This window comes from Lepidothrix coronata, unplaced genomic scaffold (genome assembly GCF_001604755.1).
Source record: "Lepidothrix coronata isolate B3197 unplaced genomic scaffold, Lepidothrix_coronata-1.0 Scaffold75, whole genome shotgun sequence".
Taxonomy (NCBI): domain Eukaryota; kingdom Metazoa; phylum Chordata; class Aves; order Passeriformes; family Pipridae; genus Lepidothrix; species Lepidothrix coronata.
The window spans coordinates 4,794,346-4,813,551 of NW_016690255.1; positions in this window are offsets into that span (position 1 = coordinate 4,794,346).

Consider the following 19,206-nt stretch of genomic DNA (forward strand, 5'->3'; position numbering starts at 1 on the left):
AATGACCTTTCCCAAATCTTCGCTCGCGAAGATTGGCCAATCAAATGGTTAGTACCAAAACTACGTCTTCCCTAATCGGTTTCAGGCACTGTTTTCTGCTTTGAAAATGTGTCTTGGGTATGTCCTGCCCGGGGATTCAGAGGTCTGTCAGTTGCTGACAATGACCCCACTCCAGCCCAGGCCAGCCTCCCGGATGGGAAACCCCATGGAATAGGCTGGACTTGCAGAACCTGCAGCAGCACCAGCTTCTCCAGCACAGTGAAGCTATGGGTTCGCTTGGGCTGCTGTTCAAAACTGCAACACAGCAGTATGGGGAAAGAGGGAAGGTGGTCTTTCAAGGTCTTTTTACTAACTTTCTAAGGAAACAGATAGTTGAAATGACTTTTGTCAAAACTTTGTGTACTGGGTTTGCATTGCAAGGTTTTGGTAATGGGGGTGGGCTTCTGTGAATGCTGCTAGAAGTATTCCCTCATGACCAACAGAGCCAGTGCCAGCCAGATTCACCACCGGCCAAGGCCAAGCCTACTAGTGATGGTGGTAGCGCCTGTGGGATAGCATAGCTAAAAGGGAATCGCAATACTGTCTAGAAAGAGGAGTCAGAATATGTGAGAGAAAGACACCAAGGCCACTGAAGAAGGAGAGGGAGGAGGTGCTGTATCCTGAAAATAAAGCATATTGCAATAGTCTGCACTGAGTATGGAAGGAGAAACCCAGGTATTAGAATGCCAGTCCTCCTGCAAACAGCTGCATTACACACCCCGAACCCACTGTGATTGTGCTCTCCCTGCCCACTCACCCTCCTCTCTGCTCCACTAAATTCAATTTCAGCCTATTAAGCTCGAGAGTCAAGCAAAAGAGCCTTAAAGACAGTTACTTAATATGAATTTGAACTCCAAGGTATTCCATTAAAGGAAAAAAATTCAATGATGTTAAGATGTACAATATTTTGCATAATAAGGAATAATGAAAAAAAAAAGTTCAATATCTTATTCTGAAAATCTGTAAAATCTATTAAATTAACTGCTTGGTAAATATATTCATAACTCTTCCAACCAAGCCCATGGTACACAACATAATATATACAAGATATTTTTAAATACTATATACAAAATGTGAGAAAATATATTACATTTATAATTTGATTAACAGTATAATAAGACATCAACAGAAGCTATTGTTTGGCATGCATATTGAGAGTTATGGTGTATGAACGGGTTGTTACTAATTAGATTTTCATGGTTAAAGTTGAGCTTATCTCTTTCTCTGGATACTGCTAGATGAGCTTTTGCAATGGCTTGTTGTTCAAGATATTTTAAAAGGAGAATAGTTATTTAATTTTCTTTGAACCTGATGAACTCTGACATGTTTAAAAAATCCTTTAGTAAATGCTGTTTAGAGATGATAAATTTGCCTCATCAAAATGATTAAATTTTATTGTTGCTGCTGCATTTTTTAAAAATTAAAGCTTGCTCATATGAAAGTTCAGATGATTACAAGATATATGATTAAAGTATGGTCAGGATTGGTTGGATCCTTTGAACTTGATTTTACTCTGTTAAGATTGCTCTTCATGTTGGATGCTGGGTTTTTTGATAAACTTAACACCTAGCAAGAGCATTCACCATACATTTACACGAGAAATTCAATAGCCAAATTGTCCCCTGAAGCATCCTCACTACCTTCCATCAGTTATACCAGGAGAAAATTAAACTTTTAAAGTACAGTGTAACTAATCTTGGATTCAGTGCAATCAAGGGCAGAAATCACTGAATGTGATCCAAAGAAATCTATGGTGTTTTTTTCTCATCAACACATTTCCTGGATCCTTAGAGATTTCAGAACATCACTTCTAATTTGGGAATAATTCTGACTCTTTGAATTACAAAGAATGGCATGCAGTTAGGCAGCATAGAGTGGGGAAGACAGATTTATTTCATAATATTTGAATGCAGGATTAACAGAATCATAGAAACATTTAGATTGGAAAAGACCTTTAAGATCATTGAGTCCAACCATAGTGGACTTGATTCAATAGACTAAGACCTTTTCCTGTGTTACAAATCGGTGGAAAAACAATCTTTGTGATTATTCTTGAAAGAGAAAGTATTTTTTTTCAAAATCATTCAGTTTTCCACAATATCAACCTATATCAGATTGGAATCCCAGCCTGCTGCTTAGTTAGTTGGTTGGTACTGTACTCTGTAACACTGGATCTTTGTAACAGCAAGATTACAGATAAAGCTTCCTGAGAAGCAGGTTGTTTTCTATCTGAGAAAGTAGGTTGTTTCTATCTGTAAAATATCTGAGTTTCAAAATAACTGAATTTTTTCAATAATAGTTTCAACTTTCAGCAAATAGATATATTTTTCCCCCAGGAGCTGAAAACTCAGTACATTAAAAAAATAGTCATGTTACATGTTGGCCAAAAGTGCATCAAGGGGAAAAATCTTTGCTAATGAACCAAACCTACTGAGAGTAGTGGCATGAGACTTCTGAATTCCCGTGGGGCATTATTATCAGCAGATGTGAATAAACTGTTTCAGCTGAGTATTTTTGACATTCAGGTATTTTATTTTTGTTGAACAGATGCAATTTTCTGCAGAGGGCAGACACATCTTTCTAATTTTTATTTTTGTCAAAATCTATTAAATACGTTTCAAGAAAATATTTTGATGAGGTATTTGTGTACATGCCTCTTTCTTCTCTCCTGTACCCTACCTCAAAACCAAGACTTATTACATTACAGTTGGATTTGTTTTGCTTCCTTGCTCTCACAGAGACAGTGTGCTTGATAGAGAGCAGCTTTTCAAACACAATATGCACTTTGATATTAACAAAAATAGTAAGAAAATAGAATAAAAACAAAAATGTAATTGCTTTTACTGCATGACTGATTGCTTCCACAATACAATTAAGCAGAAGGGAAAAATTATTGCATCTTTGGCAGTTAATTCAGGGTGTAGCACACCACTAATCCTCAGAGGACTTAATTTTCTGCTAAAACTAAAGAAAGTGTATTAAAAATATATCTGATCACCTGAAAAGACAATTCAAACAATTGCTCGTAGATATTGGGACTGGTGCTGCTTAACATTTTTGACAGCCACATGAACCATGGGATTGAGTGCACCCCAGCAAGTTTGCCAATGACACCAAGTTGTGTGGTGCAGTCGACATGCTGGAGGGAAGGGATGCTATCCAAAGGGTCCTTGACAGGCTTGAGGAGTGGTTATGTGTGAACCTCATGAGGTTCAGCAAGACTAAGTGCAAGGTCCTGCACATGGATTGGGCCAATCCCAAGCATAAATACAGACTGAGAGGAAAATGACTTGAGACTAGCTCTGAGAACAGGGACTTGAAGGTGTTGGCTGATGAAAAGCTTGACTTGACCCAGCAATGTGTGCTTGCAGCCCAGAAAGCCAATCATATTCTGGGCTGCATCAAAAGCAGTGTGGTCAGCAGGTGGAGGGAGGTGATTCTGCTCCTCTACTCTGTTCTCATGAGACCCCGCCTGGAGTACTCTGGGTTCCCCAACGTAAGAAGGACATGAGCCTGCTGGAGTGAGTCTAGGGAAGGGCCACGTAGTTGATCAGAGGGCTGGAGTACCTCTTTGATGAAGACAGGCTGAGAGAGCTGGGGTTTCTCAAACTGGGGAAGAGACTGCTCCAGGGCCTTCTTACAGCATCCTTGAAGTACTTAAAATGGGCCTACGAGAAAGCTGAGAGGACTTTTTACAAAGGCATGTAGTGATAGGACATGGGGGAATGGCTTTAAACTGAAAAAGGGTAGATTAGATATTAGCTTACATATTAGGAAGAAATCCTTTACTGTGAGTGTGGTGAAGCACTAGAACAGGTTGCCCAGAGAAGTTGTGGATACTACGTCCCTGGAAATGTTCAAGGCCAGGATGGATGGGGCTTTGAGCAATCTGGTGTAGTGGAAGGTGTCCCTGTCATGGTGGGGATAGGAGCTGGAACTAGATAATCTTTAAGGTCCTTTCTCCCCCAAACAGGTCTACGATTACATGATTCTATGAAGGAGATAACTAATGTACATGTTGTAAATCAGTGTCAGACCACAGATTGTTTTAACTAAAGCCTTTCCTGCCTTGAATTGAAGTGCTTTACTTACAGAAAGTAGTTTTGCCTTCAACAAAGGTTTTTTACTGTCAACTAAACCATTATTACATGGTGCCTCAAAACATTATTTCTTTATTTTTATGGAGGAATAGCTTTGACAGATCCAAATGTTTAATCTTGCTTTAAGAGAAAAGAATGGTATTGGGTTTCTAAAATAAACTCATCTCTGCGAGTAAAAGTGTATGTATATTTTCATATATTTATATATATAAGTATGTCTATAGACATAATTACATACACACGCACACAGACAGACACATATAAAGTCTTTTGGCTCATGTCAATCTACTGTTACTCTTTAGGTGGCAACAGTTTTATTCAACTATGAATGTAATATTGCCTAGATGCACCCTATAGTGATTTCACTCACTATCCAAATATTTTCTAGCTCATTTTTTGGGGCACAAAACAGCATTAGATGATGGTAATATGTTAATGGACTAACCACTGACATTTTAACTTCAGTTAATTTCCTTTTTTGACTTTAAATTATCTAATAGGTTTCAGTGGCACATGACTAAAGTTTGTGCTGCCTGTAATTTTCCTTTCAGGTTTTTTTGTTTGCTTGTTTGTTTAGATTTTTTAGAAATTTATATACAGTAATAAATCCGCTTAATAGTAGTAATGGTAGCAGTAGAGGAAGGAGAAGTTACAATAACTGTAACAATAGTAATTTTAAAATCTTGCTAAAGTACTTTTCCACGAAGGTATTAGCATTTTCTTGAAAATTTAACTAACTCTTGCAACACACACCTCCCCTCCCACTCCTCCTCCCCAAAAAACCCACAACCAACAAAAACAACAACAAAACCCCAAACAAAATGACAAAACAAAACAAAAAACCCCAAACCCTGAATCAAACACATGGCCAAGAATGAACTCAAAAGTCCTCTTTTTCAGGCAATTGCCCTAACCAAACTACAGTTCCCCTTCCCAGTGTGCTGTCATATACAGAACAAATTTAGTCATAGGCCTTAGAATGAGAAATCTAGCTTTACTTCCTCCAGGTGGCAGAGGTGAAATCAAATTGGCATTTCTATATGCTCAGAACAATAATATTTTTGTGAGTGTTCTGCTGTTTCTGTTTTCATATCTTATCCTCTTATTTTGTTATAAAAAGGCCAATTTTAAAGCCACTTGACATTATAACTAAAGAAAATGATGCAATTCTGCAGGTAGAGCCCCAGCTCTTCAAGTATGAGTGTAGTGGAAAAAGTCTGAGACACTGAGTGAAAGCAAATATATAGTTACTGTTTGGTTTAAACCATTATTTATTTATGGTTAATGCAGGCTTTTGAAAGAAAGTGCTTTGCATGTTCATTTATTTAGCTAATTGAAAGTTACTTATAGCAGTCAGACAGCAGATAATTGAGCAATTGATAAAGGCATTATAACTGCATCACCTGTTCTGTCTTGTATTTCTTTTGGTAAATGAGAAAATACGAATTCAATCTCAATTACTTGCATTTAATTTTTTCTTAATAAAGTTTGATCTGCTACACTATCATTAAAAAAAATTGTGCCTGTCTTCTGTTTTCTGACACTTTACTCAAGCATGTCTCCAGTAACTATCTCATGCTCCGAGCCTCTTCTTAATAAGAAAATTATTAATAGCTCACCTTATCCTTAAACTATAATGATGACTAATAATAAGTCAAATATTTTGTTAAATCCTTTACAGTGATTCAGCTGGAGAGATCTGAAAGTATTTCTGCAGTCTGCTGTGTGAGGATCCTCTTTACCACAGTGAGAGATGATAGTATGCTTCAGGATCTTAATCACTCCTCTTAAATACATTGTAAGAGAAATACAAATTAAGATAGAAAAAGAATAGAAAATGTATCCATCTGTCTTCTTTCTGTTCTTTTTTTAATTAATTTTTGCTTGTCATCCAAAGAAAAAAATCTCTAAGCTTTGACTGTACCTAAAAAATTCCCAAACAAGTAGTTCTGTATAAAAGTTGATCTCAATGACAAAAGAGTTTTGATGCAGTTGGCAAAGAATTCCATTATTAAAATGTTAGCCTTTTTAAAACCAATGATATTGATAAAAGACTTAATTGATATTCAATACTTTTTATGTTGAGAATTTATACAAAGTCATCAGTGATTTCTCTCAAAATTTTGAACAATATTTTAAGGCAATCATGTTTCTGTGGTCCAATATCCTGATGAATCAGACAAAGGAAAAAAGTAGCTAGACATAAAAAATGATGGAATATGGTAGTTGCAAAAGAGTTGTTAGGAATTAAGCAAATTAGCTCAAGACATAATAATTCATAATTGTATGTGGATGTCTAAATATAGGAGTGGACTACTGCACACATATTTGCACATGGGGTCAAACTGAGAAAAAAATCTATATAATTGAGCAAGCAGTAAAGATATCCGTAGTTAAGAATAAATAGGATAGGAATAGATGGGATATATAAGGAACGCAACTTCATGTGCTAAATAACACTGAAATGTTACCATGAAACATTTTTTCTTTGCATCTTTTCCCCTCTCCTTGTCAAATAAAATATCTATGGAAATATATTTATGATATCTACTTAAGAGAATAGCTACTAAAAATAACAAAGCTTTCAAATATACCAGTGGGATCTAACTTGCTGAATATATATTTGCTATGTAGAAAGGAAAAGTTTAAGCCAAAGAACAAGCTTAACAAATATATATATATATATGGAAATTTAAAACAAAAAGGGTTAAAATCTTTCAATTATGGTTTTGTCTGTTATTTTAAATAATTTAAGTGTACTAGCAATGTAACCCTGAATAGCTGGAATTCCCCACTGAAGGCATATGGAAATATTAGAAAGCTGAAAGAAGACTCAAAATTTTCAAAACTGGGAAAATTTTTAATATTCCAACATCTACACGGGTGTCACCCCTAAGGCACTTACCTGGTAAATTATTATTAGACACTGATGGAAACAAGCTAACAACATACACCAATAGAACATACCAGCATTTTGTACCTTGGGACTATGATTTTCTACGGGATGGAGACAGGATAGAAAAGGCTTATGAAGACATTTGTTGCAGCATACTACGCTGGTACTCCATAGCCCAGACATTTTCAAGATACACACACACAAACCCTCAGTGAGACCCAGCAACTGAGTGAGCTTTAGATCCAAATTTTATCTAAGTCTACTACCTTTTGATCAAGAGTTTTGATGCAGATCACTCTCTAACACCGCTAAAAAGAAGCCTGTGCTTTAAAAGGTTTTTCTAGTAACCAGACGTAGGGGAATTCAGTGAATTTTTTACTTTTTTCTAACTGTGTGTATGCATGCATGTTGATATCCATTCTGATTTTGCAAAAATCACCACATTTTGCAGTCTGAAAATGAACACAAAACTATTTGCATAACATCTGCACTGCTTGGAGGGTTGAGACACTACAGCAATTAGATCCATGCTCTGTAACATTCACTTGCAATTCAGGCAACTACTATAGTTGAGCTAATTTAATGTTTAGTTAAAAGATATTTATTTTTATTTTTTCCCTTTCTTATTAATGCTGTATTAAAAAAAATTAATTAACTGTTTTAATTTTAAACAGGTAGCTAAAAAAATATTTTCCCCTCTATATTTTTAAAATGCAAGAAACTTTGAAGGATAATAATTTAATCTGTTTAATATGTGACTGTTTGCATCTATAGCATGTGTTCTAATCTGACTGATTTTACACAGCTGTCATTCTACAGCCTATAATCTGTATGCATATGATATAAGCGTAGCCTTTAATGAACAAGATTCACATGCAAAAGTTGCTAATATAATGCTAACATAGCAGCACCTGCCAACACCTCTACAATTAGAAGTCTGTGTCAGCATTTCAATTATAAAGCAACTTCTAATTTAGAGGATCATAACTTGACAGTAAAAATTCATTCTGTGTTGCAAGTTGACACGCAAGGTCTCAGTTCAAAGCATTTTTATTAATATAGGTTTAAATTGGTTTAGATATTATGAAGTTAGAGAAGACTAAAGTGGAAAATGAAGACACTCTGTGGATGTTTTTTTCATCACCACTGTAGCTCAAATGCTTTGAAAGGGAAATCTGCAAATGTTACAGTTGTTTATATGTAACTAGGATCAGTGACTGATTCTTTTCCTATTAATGTAGCAGTAAGATATAAGCTTTAAAACTCCCCAGTGCTATGTTTCTTTCTAGTGTTTTTTTTAGGATGCATATTTGTCATTAACATTATATATGAAACATTAATTGCTTACTATATTCATTTTTGAATGCATCGATTCACCACTAAAACAGAACATGGCAGTACATGTGGGAACCTATGGTCTAGAGGTCTCTCCATAATGACATATCACTTACTAATAGCATTTCCATGAATTAGAAACTTCCCAAGTGTGTATTGACACAATTGTTCCAGCTGAGAAATTACTGTGTGCTGTGTCAATAAGCTACTTATCAGAGTTGCCTATTGCTTTGCACTGACACAGTAACTACTAACTACTGCTCAGATATAGCACTATTTATTGTGGAAAGGAAATAATTTTCGGTCTGTGACAGGGTTAGGATCCACTGAGGGAGATAAATGACAAGGATTTCATTCTATTCTTAGATGGGTGGTTGTAAGAGGCAAAAATGTCAATAACAACCAGATCATTTCTGTGACCTTGCCAAGAATATTCCCCTCCACCCTATTTCTAGCTCTTTCATGCTGTTTTCAAAGCCCTAAAGGACTGAAAAGCATTGTGAGGAGCTCCTGGAGTTCAACAGTTACATCAAATAGTGTGCAAAGGGTTGCACTGCATTCCTTTGGTGCCTTATGGAAAAAAGCATCCGAGCTTGACAGGGAAAGTAAAGAGAACTACCTCTGAGGAAGGCCAGAATACTTTGGGCAACCTGAGGTGCTGGAGGAAGGTTAACTTACAAGGCGCAGCAGCAGGGGAGAAGCCAGATGCCAGCTCATGGGGCCAGAGCTTCATGCAGAGCTGCTCTTCATCTGGGGCATATTTCTACATGAACAAGTCCATGTAGCAGCTGCTCCCTGGCAGAAGATGGGCCAAGAGAACCCACATCTGCTTGCAAATGATTGCAGTCAAAAAGGCAGTTCCTGAAATTGTTTTCCAAGGCATGTGACAAGTTCACAACCACGTTAGCCCTTTTGTGAGCAAGGCAGCTCTTTGCTGAGAGATATGTCTGGGGCTTTGCTCCCACAGATGGAAACCTTTGCATCATAATTCCAGCAGCACATATCAGAGCTCTAGTGTTGCAAGCAGAGGCAGTAGCTTGCATTGTTGTGCCAGCAGCAGGTCCCAGGAGTTCAATAGATCTCCAAACACATTATGGTGTCTTGTACTAGTCCCTTTAAATTAAAAAACAATATCTAAAACTTAGTTTGTTACTGGGAAAATAATAATTTATTTTTAAATGCATTGGAAATTAATGTTAAAAAAGCTATCACAAGCAAGGGAAAGCCGGGGGAACAAATTGTCAAAGAAAAGCAAGGAGAATGAATATGAATAAGATGGGCTTCCTTTAATGTCTTTCACCTCCGCATACTGCTATCATCTCTAAACTGCATTTGGCTGAAATTATGCCACTAATACTAGTACATGAATCACATATACACCTGTATCACTCTTCAGGGCTCATTACCTTACAGAAGGCTTTTAATTTGTAGCTGTTTTCTCTGTTATTTCTCTTAGTGTCTTAATGTGCCAGAAGTCTAGATATTGTAAGTACCCCTCACAGTCGCAACATTTTCCAACATCTTTAACAGGTCATAAGTACACACCATAGGTCAGAAGAGTAGTCCAGGATTTATATGATTTATACACAACTCAGCCAATACAATGCCAGACACTATTTCTTATAATGCTCTGTTGCTTCATTTAGAAGTCTTTGTAACAACAATGAAAAAATAAAAAAAAAAGATCTGGTGCTCCATATTATGTTAAAGACACATGATTTTACTTCATTTTGTCTACAAAAGTACACTTCTTACTTTCTTAATTAATCTTCTTAGCATAATGGCATGCTACTGGTCAGAAGGCATGCTTGAAAGAGATTTGAACTATTACATATTTGTGCAAAGGTATCCTAGTGCAAAATATATATTCATATATTCTTACGTATATAATGAAAAGCTAAAACTTCTCATTGTTAACTCATGTTTTGTATCTGTTGTTGAAACTTGAAAATTTTTCTACCTTTCTAGCAGATTATGACATTCAAGTCTATCAGCCAATGATAGTTCATCAGTACTTCATAAAGTCTTTTTAACCTGAAAGTTTAGACCTGCATTTTCTACAAACATTAAACTAAATACTACAGTTATCTGTATAATACATTAGAAAACAACTTTGCAGCACCCTCTAGTGACACATTAGCAAATCAGAATGTTCTGGAAAATGAAGCAACCAACAAGACAACCTGGTTCTGAAGAAAACCACTTTTGACATGACCATGGTGGCAAAAGGTGTTCACTTTCACTTTTCCAATCTCATAAGGTAAATTACAAAGACCTGATTTCTCCAAGGCTCTTATTAAAAAAATGCTTTTTCTTGACCTTAAGTCATTCAGTATAGGAACTGGATTTATTCTATCTTTGAAGCCACTCTGTTAATATAAAATAAAATATATTTTTTATATCTGTTAAGAAGCTAAATTGGCACCTGCAGAATTCCTAAATCTCCTCTATTCCTTATGACTTAGATCTGTCATTGTTCAGTGCTTCTTGTGTCAGTGTGTTCCTACACCATGAAGATGTGACAGCAGACACCTGACAGCTGAAAGATTTGCTTCACTGCATGCAAGTCTTTGAGCATGACTTTTGGACTTTAGTATAATTTGGCTCCCAAGCATTTAAAATCAGCTTAAGATCAACTCATCTCTTAAGATTATAAATAATTTCTTCCCCTTATGACCACCATAGCCCAGCTGCTAATACAAAACCATTCATCTGTGTATAAATATTAGAGTTTATCACTGATTTATATCTCATATTGTGGCAGTCTAGTTTAGGAAACAGTACACTACTTAATGAAGCTGTTTAGTAAGGTATTGGTGGCTTTTGGTGACTTTGTTACTGCATGAACATTTATGTTGCCATAAAAGGAATTTATGGACGTGATGGACTCATCTATCCATATTCTACCATACTGTGTAATACAAAGCTTGGCTTATGGGGTTTTGTATTGTTTTTCCCTCTCCAATAAAACAGCATACATCTCTAATTAATTAGTAAGGAGTATAACTTTTTCCACTTTTTTTTTTGTGCTTCTTGCCTTTAGAATTAAACTGCTTATAAATGCTGACATTCAGCTTCTCATTCTGTTAAATGATGCTTTTCCATGTGAGCTATGACACTTCTTTCTTTCCTAAATCTGGCTATGTAGTACCCAAAGAGGTATAACTTAAGTATAATGATCTAGCAGAGATCTTAAGGAGTTGTGATATCTTGAGTTGTTTTGCTGCATTTTAAACTGTGTCACTTTAGGTTGTGGTGGAAAGTTAGTACCATAGTTTTCTCAGAAAAAGAAACATTACTACTTTCTTTCCTTCTCCCAGCTTGCTCCTTTAAAATAAGGGTTGCCATACTGTTATATACACAGATAAAAATGACAGCATAGAATAATGGCAACTTATTTGGCATTGATACATACTGTGAAACCTAAGATCCTCCTGTCTTCTTTCATCTACTCATAAATAAATACTCATAAATATTAATAAAAAATAAATAAGTTCATCTGTCCTTTTCCTTTCCCAATCTGATAACAAAATAATCTTTAAAAATATTTTCTTTGTAAAGGTTCCTTGAATTCAGCATTTCTTGCATCATGTATATTGTTTACATACATCACATATATTGTTTACATGCACCACGTATGTTGTTTACATGAGTAACTATCAATTAGAGAATGAATCATAGAACTTCTTACAAAAACATATTTTTCAGGTGCTATGTTTTATTCGTTGTCCTCTGCACCCTCACATACAATTTAAAACCATCTTCAGCATTTATTTTTGGTACCTGCTTTTTAAGTGTCCAGAAATAAATGATATGTACAGAAAATTAATGTCCCTTCTTTTAACATAAACACCTGTGGTTTGAAACATCAGAGTTGTACATCAATTTTGAAGAAAAAAAAAGATCAAAAGAGCATTTCATAGAATAGCTAATAACTACCGTATATAATATATAGTTAATAACTGTAACTTTCTTGAGGAAAGATGACTAAAAATAAAAAGGCATAAAAGCATTACTTTTAGTATGTTTATCAAGAGAATAGAAAATAACGATATGCAATATATATATGCATGTAACAGCAACAGAGCTATTTCTTCAGGAAAAAGAACTACTATTTTTTGCAACAGATTATATTTTCCCTTTGAGGGCCTAGAAATAAAGTAAAAGGCCTGCTTAAACCCCTGCCACTTCAGGTTTATACAAATAGTACACATTGACAAAGTTAGAGTCTGTACCTAAAATCAAACTTAAGACCATTTGTCATGAAAACTAAAGTGATTGCTACAAAAACAATTTTATGGAAATAGCATTAAAAAGTGTATGAAAATCAATTATAAGTGTCTAATACAAGTCTCTGTTTCCTTTATGGCCTAACATGAGTGGTGCCTTTCATACCATGACCATATCAGATCTTTACACAACTCTGCTTATATTATAGTTGACTCACATTAAAATTTCTCCTTGCTTTTCCTATTCTACAGTTCTCTCTCTCTCCTAAGTTCACCTAGCTCCAGAAAACTTTTATTCACGACGTAGAATAAGCCACTATGGAATCAGTCACCTCATAAGTGTAGGAATGAAAGAATACAATAATCTTTAAAATTCTTTAATATACTGACAGACATACAACCTTACCTATTCTTTAGAGTCATTATTATGAGACAAATAATAATTGATATTATATAACGCGGTTTTGTCAAAGAAATTATTTCTCACTTCTGATAATTCACCTCAAAAAGCTTCTTTGCATTCACCAGCAGCTTATTCCTAGATGTAGAAAGGCATCGTATTCCATCGTTTTCCTTTATTTCCTCCTCCATTAAAAGCGTAGCTTTTCTAGATGTTTCAGTAAACTCATTGTGGCGTCTGAATGTTGCTTTTGTTTAACTTACCTAAAGACCTCTCTATACTTTTACAGGCACACATAGATCCAAATTTTGCTAGTTTTAAATGCCTCATCCACAAATAGTTCAGGGCAGGGCATGTCAATTCCTTCCATCCCAGGAATTTTGAAAAGATCAGATCTCCTCAAAGATCATGCTAAAGATCATATTAGTTCCTTTGCTCACATTTAAGAATTCAAGAGAAAGTATGTCTTTTTACATTAATTCAATGCTAATTCATTATCACAGATTCATTGACTCATTGCAATGCAAATGTCATGTCAAGACTGAATTTTTTGCTGCTTTGAAAAGGATAAATTCAAATTTTATTTTCATAGAGGAGACTACGGAGGTAGAAATATATGCTTCATGTTAAAGCTCCATAGGTTTTAGTAACTTACATATTATTTGTCCTCCATTATGACTGCAGCATGGTTATCAGAGGTAGGACTTCATAAAGATGAAGCAGTAAAACACATTTCATCCCATTTATCTTCTTTTCCACTTTTGAAGAAATTACAGAAATTAACAAACAACAAAATAAAATGATAATGTCTGACAAATTCTTTGCTTCTGGCAATAATTTGGTGGGTATCTTATTGCTACTTAGTGTTGCATCATTCCCAAGCATATAGATAGTTTTTCAAATTTCTTTGGAGTTTGACTCTCTGAGGTAAGTTGTACGCCAAGGCTGATGTTCTCTATTTATCAAAGTATTGATTTTATATACTAATCTGAAGTTCTTAGTACTCACATACTGTACCATACTTTCAGGAAATGCAAAAATACCATATCCTGTGTTGTGTTGTAAGTCATACAGGTGTTATCATTTTGTTCAGCATGAGACTGAATTTGTTCTACAAGACGTGATCTGACACATGAAAATGTTTCTAGTTGCCTGTGGTAGAAAAGGAGGACCCCGGAAACTACCAACCTGTCAGCCTTACCTCTGTCCCTGGAAAGTTCATGAAGCAGAAGAAGCTATGCTAAGGCCCAGGGAGGACAGGGAGGTGATTCAAGACAACCAGCACAGCTTCACCAAGGGCAAGTGGCCTTCTACAATGGAGAGACTACATCAGTGGGCATAGGAAGGGCTACAGATGTCATTTATCCAAGGTCTGTAAGGCCCTTGACATAGTCAAAATCTCTCCAAACTGGGGAGAAATAGATTTGATGAGTGGACTGTTTGACGGATAAGGAATTGGTTGGACAGTCGCATCCAGAGGGTAGTGGTCGATGCTTCAGTGTCCTGATAGATGTTGGTGACAAATGAAGTTCATCAGAAGTCTGTACTGGGAGAGAGCTATTCAATTTATGCTGTTCAATTAATCAGTGACATAGACAAAGGGATTAAGTGCATTCTCAACAATTCTTCAAACAAAACCATGCTGAATGGTGCAGTTGACATACCTGAGGGCTGGATGCCATCTAGAGGGATCTAGACAAGCTCAAGAAGGAGACCTGTGAGGGGACATGAGGCTTAACAAGACCAAGTGCAAGGTCCTGCACAAGGGCCAGGGTGACCTCTAGAACCAGTACAGGCTGGGGGGTGAACAGATCAAGAGCACCCCTTACAAAAAGGACTTGAAGGTGCTGGTGGATGAAAGACTGGACATGAGCTAATAGTTAGCACACGCAGCCTGGAAAGCCAGTTGTGTCCTGGGCTGCATCAAAAGCAGCATGGCCAGAAGGGCAAGGAAGGTGATTCTAGCCTTCTATTCTGCTTTGCTGAGACCCCACCTGGAGTACTGCATCCTGAGCCCTGAGTTCCTCAGCACAGGAAGGACACAGAGCTGTTGGAGCAACTACAGAGAAGGGCCATGAAGATAATAGAAGGGCTGGAGCACATCTTCAAGAAGAAAAGATGAAAGAATTGGGATTATTCAGCCTGGAGAGGAGAAGGCTCTGGGACAATTTATTACGGCCTTTCAGTACCTAAAAGGGGGTCTGTGAGAAAGCTGAGAGGGAGCTTTTACAAGGACATGTAGTGATAGGACATGGAGGAATGGGTTTAAATTGACAGAAGGTAGGTTTACATTATATATAAAAAAAGAATTCTTTACTGTGTGGATGGTGAGACACTGGCACAAATTGCCCAGGGAAGCTGTAGATGACCCATCTCTGGAAGCATTTGAGGCCAGGTTAGATGGGGCTCTGAGCAAGCAGGTGTAGTGGAAGGTGTCAAAAAATATTTTCTCCAACACCTGGGATCCCTGTCCATACTTAGTATTACTGAGAAATTCTACAGTGTGTCTGTGCATTATTAGTTTAATTGAGTTATGTACTGTAGCATTTTTAAAAGGATTTTACTGATTCCACTACCATTTCTCTATATAGCAGGTTTCTACTCTTTTTGTTTCTACCTTATTTTTTTCCCCATTTCGCACTGTAGTCAGTCAAACAAACATTTTTTATGTTCTTTGGTAATTTATACTCTATTTATTTCTCTGTTTAATAACATGGGTTTTTATCCTATGTTTCCTTTTTGTGACCTAAAGTCTTGATATAGCCAGTTTTGTGCCACTTTTCTTTTACAGTCATATCATAGATTAGCTCAATGGTAGAAGTTGTCAACTGCAGCAGATAATGGAACACCACTTCTGATAAAGTGCTTTCCCATTTCAAGCTTTGTAGCATCTCCCTCCTCCTGTATAAAACCAGAGTGATTATTTCTAAAGATAATAAATTAACAGTTTTATAAAGGAGTAGAAGCCCAAAGATTGATTTTCTGCCTTTATTTTTGTATAAAATTTGTGAAAAAATCATATCTAACCACTTGCTGAACCCTGTTGGATATTCTACAACCAAACATGAATGTATAGACATCTAAAGCACTGTTAAAAATAGAAAGTATGCTTATTTGTATGAAGGTTATACTGTATTCGCAGAGTAGTTATTCTTGGCAGAAATACGCTTAATTTACCCTTGTATATATAACATTGGCATGAATTTGGACATAAAGAAAGCACTGCTTAATGCAGTCCCAATGAATACCATAATATCTTTTGCTATAACAATACGGAAAATGTTGCTTATCACTTGTCTTGGAGTGAAAATCTCTCAAGTCCCCAGTGTATCATATCCTGTACTCTACAGAATAGTTACCCTACATGTCTTAGAAAAAGCAAAACACTATGATGGGTTTATGTTCCTTTACCATTCCTGACTGGTTACTCCAAAGAGCAAAAGCTATGATGAGCAAAGCCAATTAAAAATATTATTGATTATCTTAGTGGCTGGATTACATAATGCTAATTATGACGAGTACCAAACTATATTTTATTGTGATATTTAGAGAAGGAAATTTTGTATTACATGGCATACATTTCTAATATACTTCTATCACAAATCTTGAAACTTGAGTGGAAGCCATTAGAATTCAACAAAAAACTACCCAAAATTTCAGAGAAAAATAAAACAAAGTATGGAAAAATGGATTTGGACTACCAAAAGAATCCTGAAAATGCTCCACAGCTGGGTTCTATACAGTTCTGAAAACAAAAGGAACATAGGCTTTTATCACTGATATGGGTGACATACTAACAGTCAGGCATAAGTGACATCGTAGTGGGTGTCTCCTATAGGCCACCTGATCCGCAAGAACAAGTGGATGAGGCCTTCCAGCGAGTTCACTTATGTTACAAAGCTCGGAAGAGTGGCTGATAAGCCAGAGGGTTGTGCTGCCCCCAAGGGAGATCTCAACAGGCTGTAGAAATGAGCTGATAAAAACCTCACCAAGGGCTCTTCATCAAGGGAAAGTGCAAATTTCTGCATCTGGGTAGGAACAAGTCTATGTGCCAGTATACATGCTGGGGGTCACCCAGCTGGAAAGCAGTTTTGCAGAAAAGGACCTGGGAATCCTGAGGGACACCAAGCTGAACATGAACCAGTGATGTGCCTTTGCAGTAAAGAAGGCTAATGGTATCGTGCTGGCTTAGGAAAAGCGTTGCCAGTACATCAAGAAAGGTGACTCTTCCCCTCTACTTAGCGCTAGTGAGGCCACACCCAGAGTGTTCCATCCAGTTTTGGGCTCCCCAGTACAAGAGAGTCGTGGGCATATGGGAGAGAGTCCAGGAAAAGGCCATGAAGATGAGAAGCATTTCTCTTATAAGGAAAGGCTGAAAGAGCTAGGGCTGTTCAGCCTAGAGATGAGAAGGTTCAGGAGATCTCATGAATGTATATAAATATCTGAAGGGAAGGTATAGAGAAGACAGATCCAGGCTCTCAATGTGTGACAGGACCAGAGGTAATGGGTGCACAGTTAAACACAAGGTTCCCTCTGAACATCAGAAAGCACTTTTTCAATGTAAGGTTAACCAAGCCCTGGCACAGATTGCCCAGGAATATTGTGGAGTATCCATCCTTGGAGATATTCAAAAGCCAGCTGGACATGGTCCAGGGCAACCGCCTCTGGGTGAACCTGTAGGGCAGTTGGATCAGGTGACCTCCAGATATTCTTTCCAGTCTCAACTATTCTGCAGTTTTGTGATTCTGTGATCACTACAGAGAGGCATAAATTCTTCAGTGAATCTAACCCCCTATTAAAACATGTATCAGTCAATCGTTAGTGTAAGAGATCAGAATCCAAACTAGAAAATCTTATTAATGACACAAAAAATACTGGACAGATTGCAGTATTTGATGAACCTGCCATTTATAGAATATACTATACTACTTCAAGGTGATAAGACAAAAATAAACTATGTAAAATATACACTTCCTCCCCTTAACTCTTGAAAAATAATAGAGCTATATATTTTATAATTCTTTGACCTGAAGTGAATGCTGATGATAAACTATAAAGTTTGCATTTAATGGTACTGAATGTTTAAATTGCTGAAAAAAAACCCTTCTTTTATTTTATATGACATGAATGCAATATTTTCTTTATTTATCAGTGTTAACAAGACTTCACTAACTGTTATGCTTTTCTTCTTTTATCCATGGTCTCATTTATGGACCAGGAGCTCAGCACCCAAGACATTTTGCAAACTTGCAACAGAAATCCCACAGACTTTTAAATTAACTCTTAAATTCTTTTTCTTGTATTTGTTCTTGTTCAAAGTTCTGTATTATACCAGTTTAGAAATATATATAATCAGATTTTACTTATTATTTAATTTTATTGTCATCATCTCTGGTAACATAGAAATTGGATTAAAGTCTGCAGAGATTTTTGCTTCACCTCTCTTAGATCATTGTATGTTTTGGCTGACTTGTATTTTTATCTGCATCAAAGGGAGAAAAAAAGAAGAAATATGTACTTACTGCTTCCATATAACTTATGCATAAGGAAAGGAAATACTTGAATAACAAGCATTAACAGCATCCTATTCTTCCACTGAATTTTTACTGATGCCTCCCCAAAGACTCTTCAGTGTGGTCTGATTTAAAATGTACTTTGAAGCAGCTTCAAGCTTGTCTTGAACTAATTATCAAGTAACAACACACTACCATACTTGACAAGCTGCACCATTTCTAAGTAAAGTAAGTCTCACTCTCCTGGCTTTTTTTTCCTTTTGGATTGTAAAACTAATCCTGACCTTAAGGCATGCGAATAAATCTCACCTCCAGACTACTTGCTGGAGCAGCTTCTGGAAAGGCACCCAGTCATTTATCATCTTCATAACTGACAATATCTCCTGTGAAATTATATCAATTAAAGGTGAATAAATAAAATAGTGCAGTAAGAAAGCCTTTTAGCATTTCAGCATAATTAAGAAATGAGGAGGAAAAGGAGAATACCAAGGTAACTCTGAATCACTTTTCTGTACTTACAGGAAGATGAATTAAAGACTTGTAAAGCTCAAAGATCTGTTTTGTACTGATGAGAGTCGGATTAGCACGCCCATTGGTTTTAGTAAGGTTAGTACATAAAATAAGGTTTAACTCAGGAAGAACAAAGGTTGGTAGCGATATACACCCAGTTAAGGGCAGTGAACAGCTATGACTT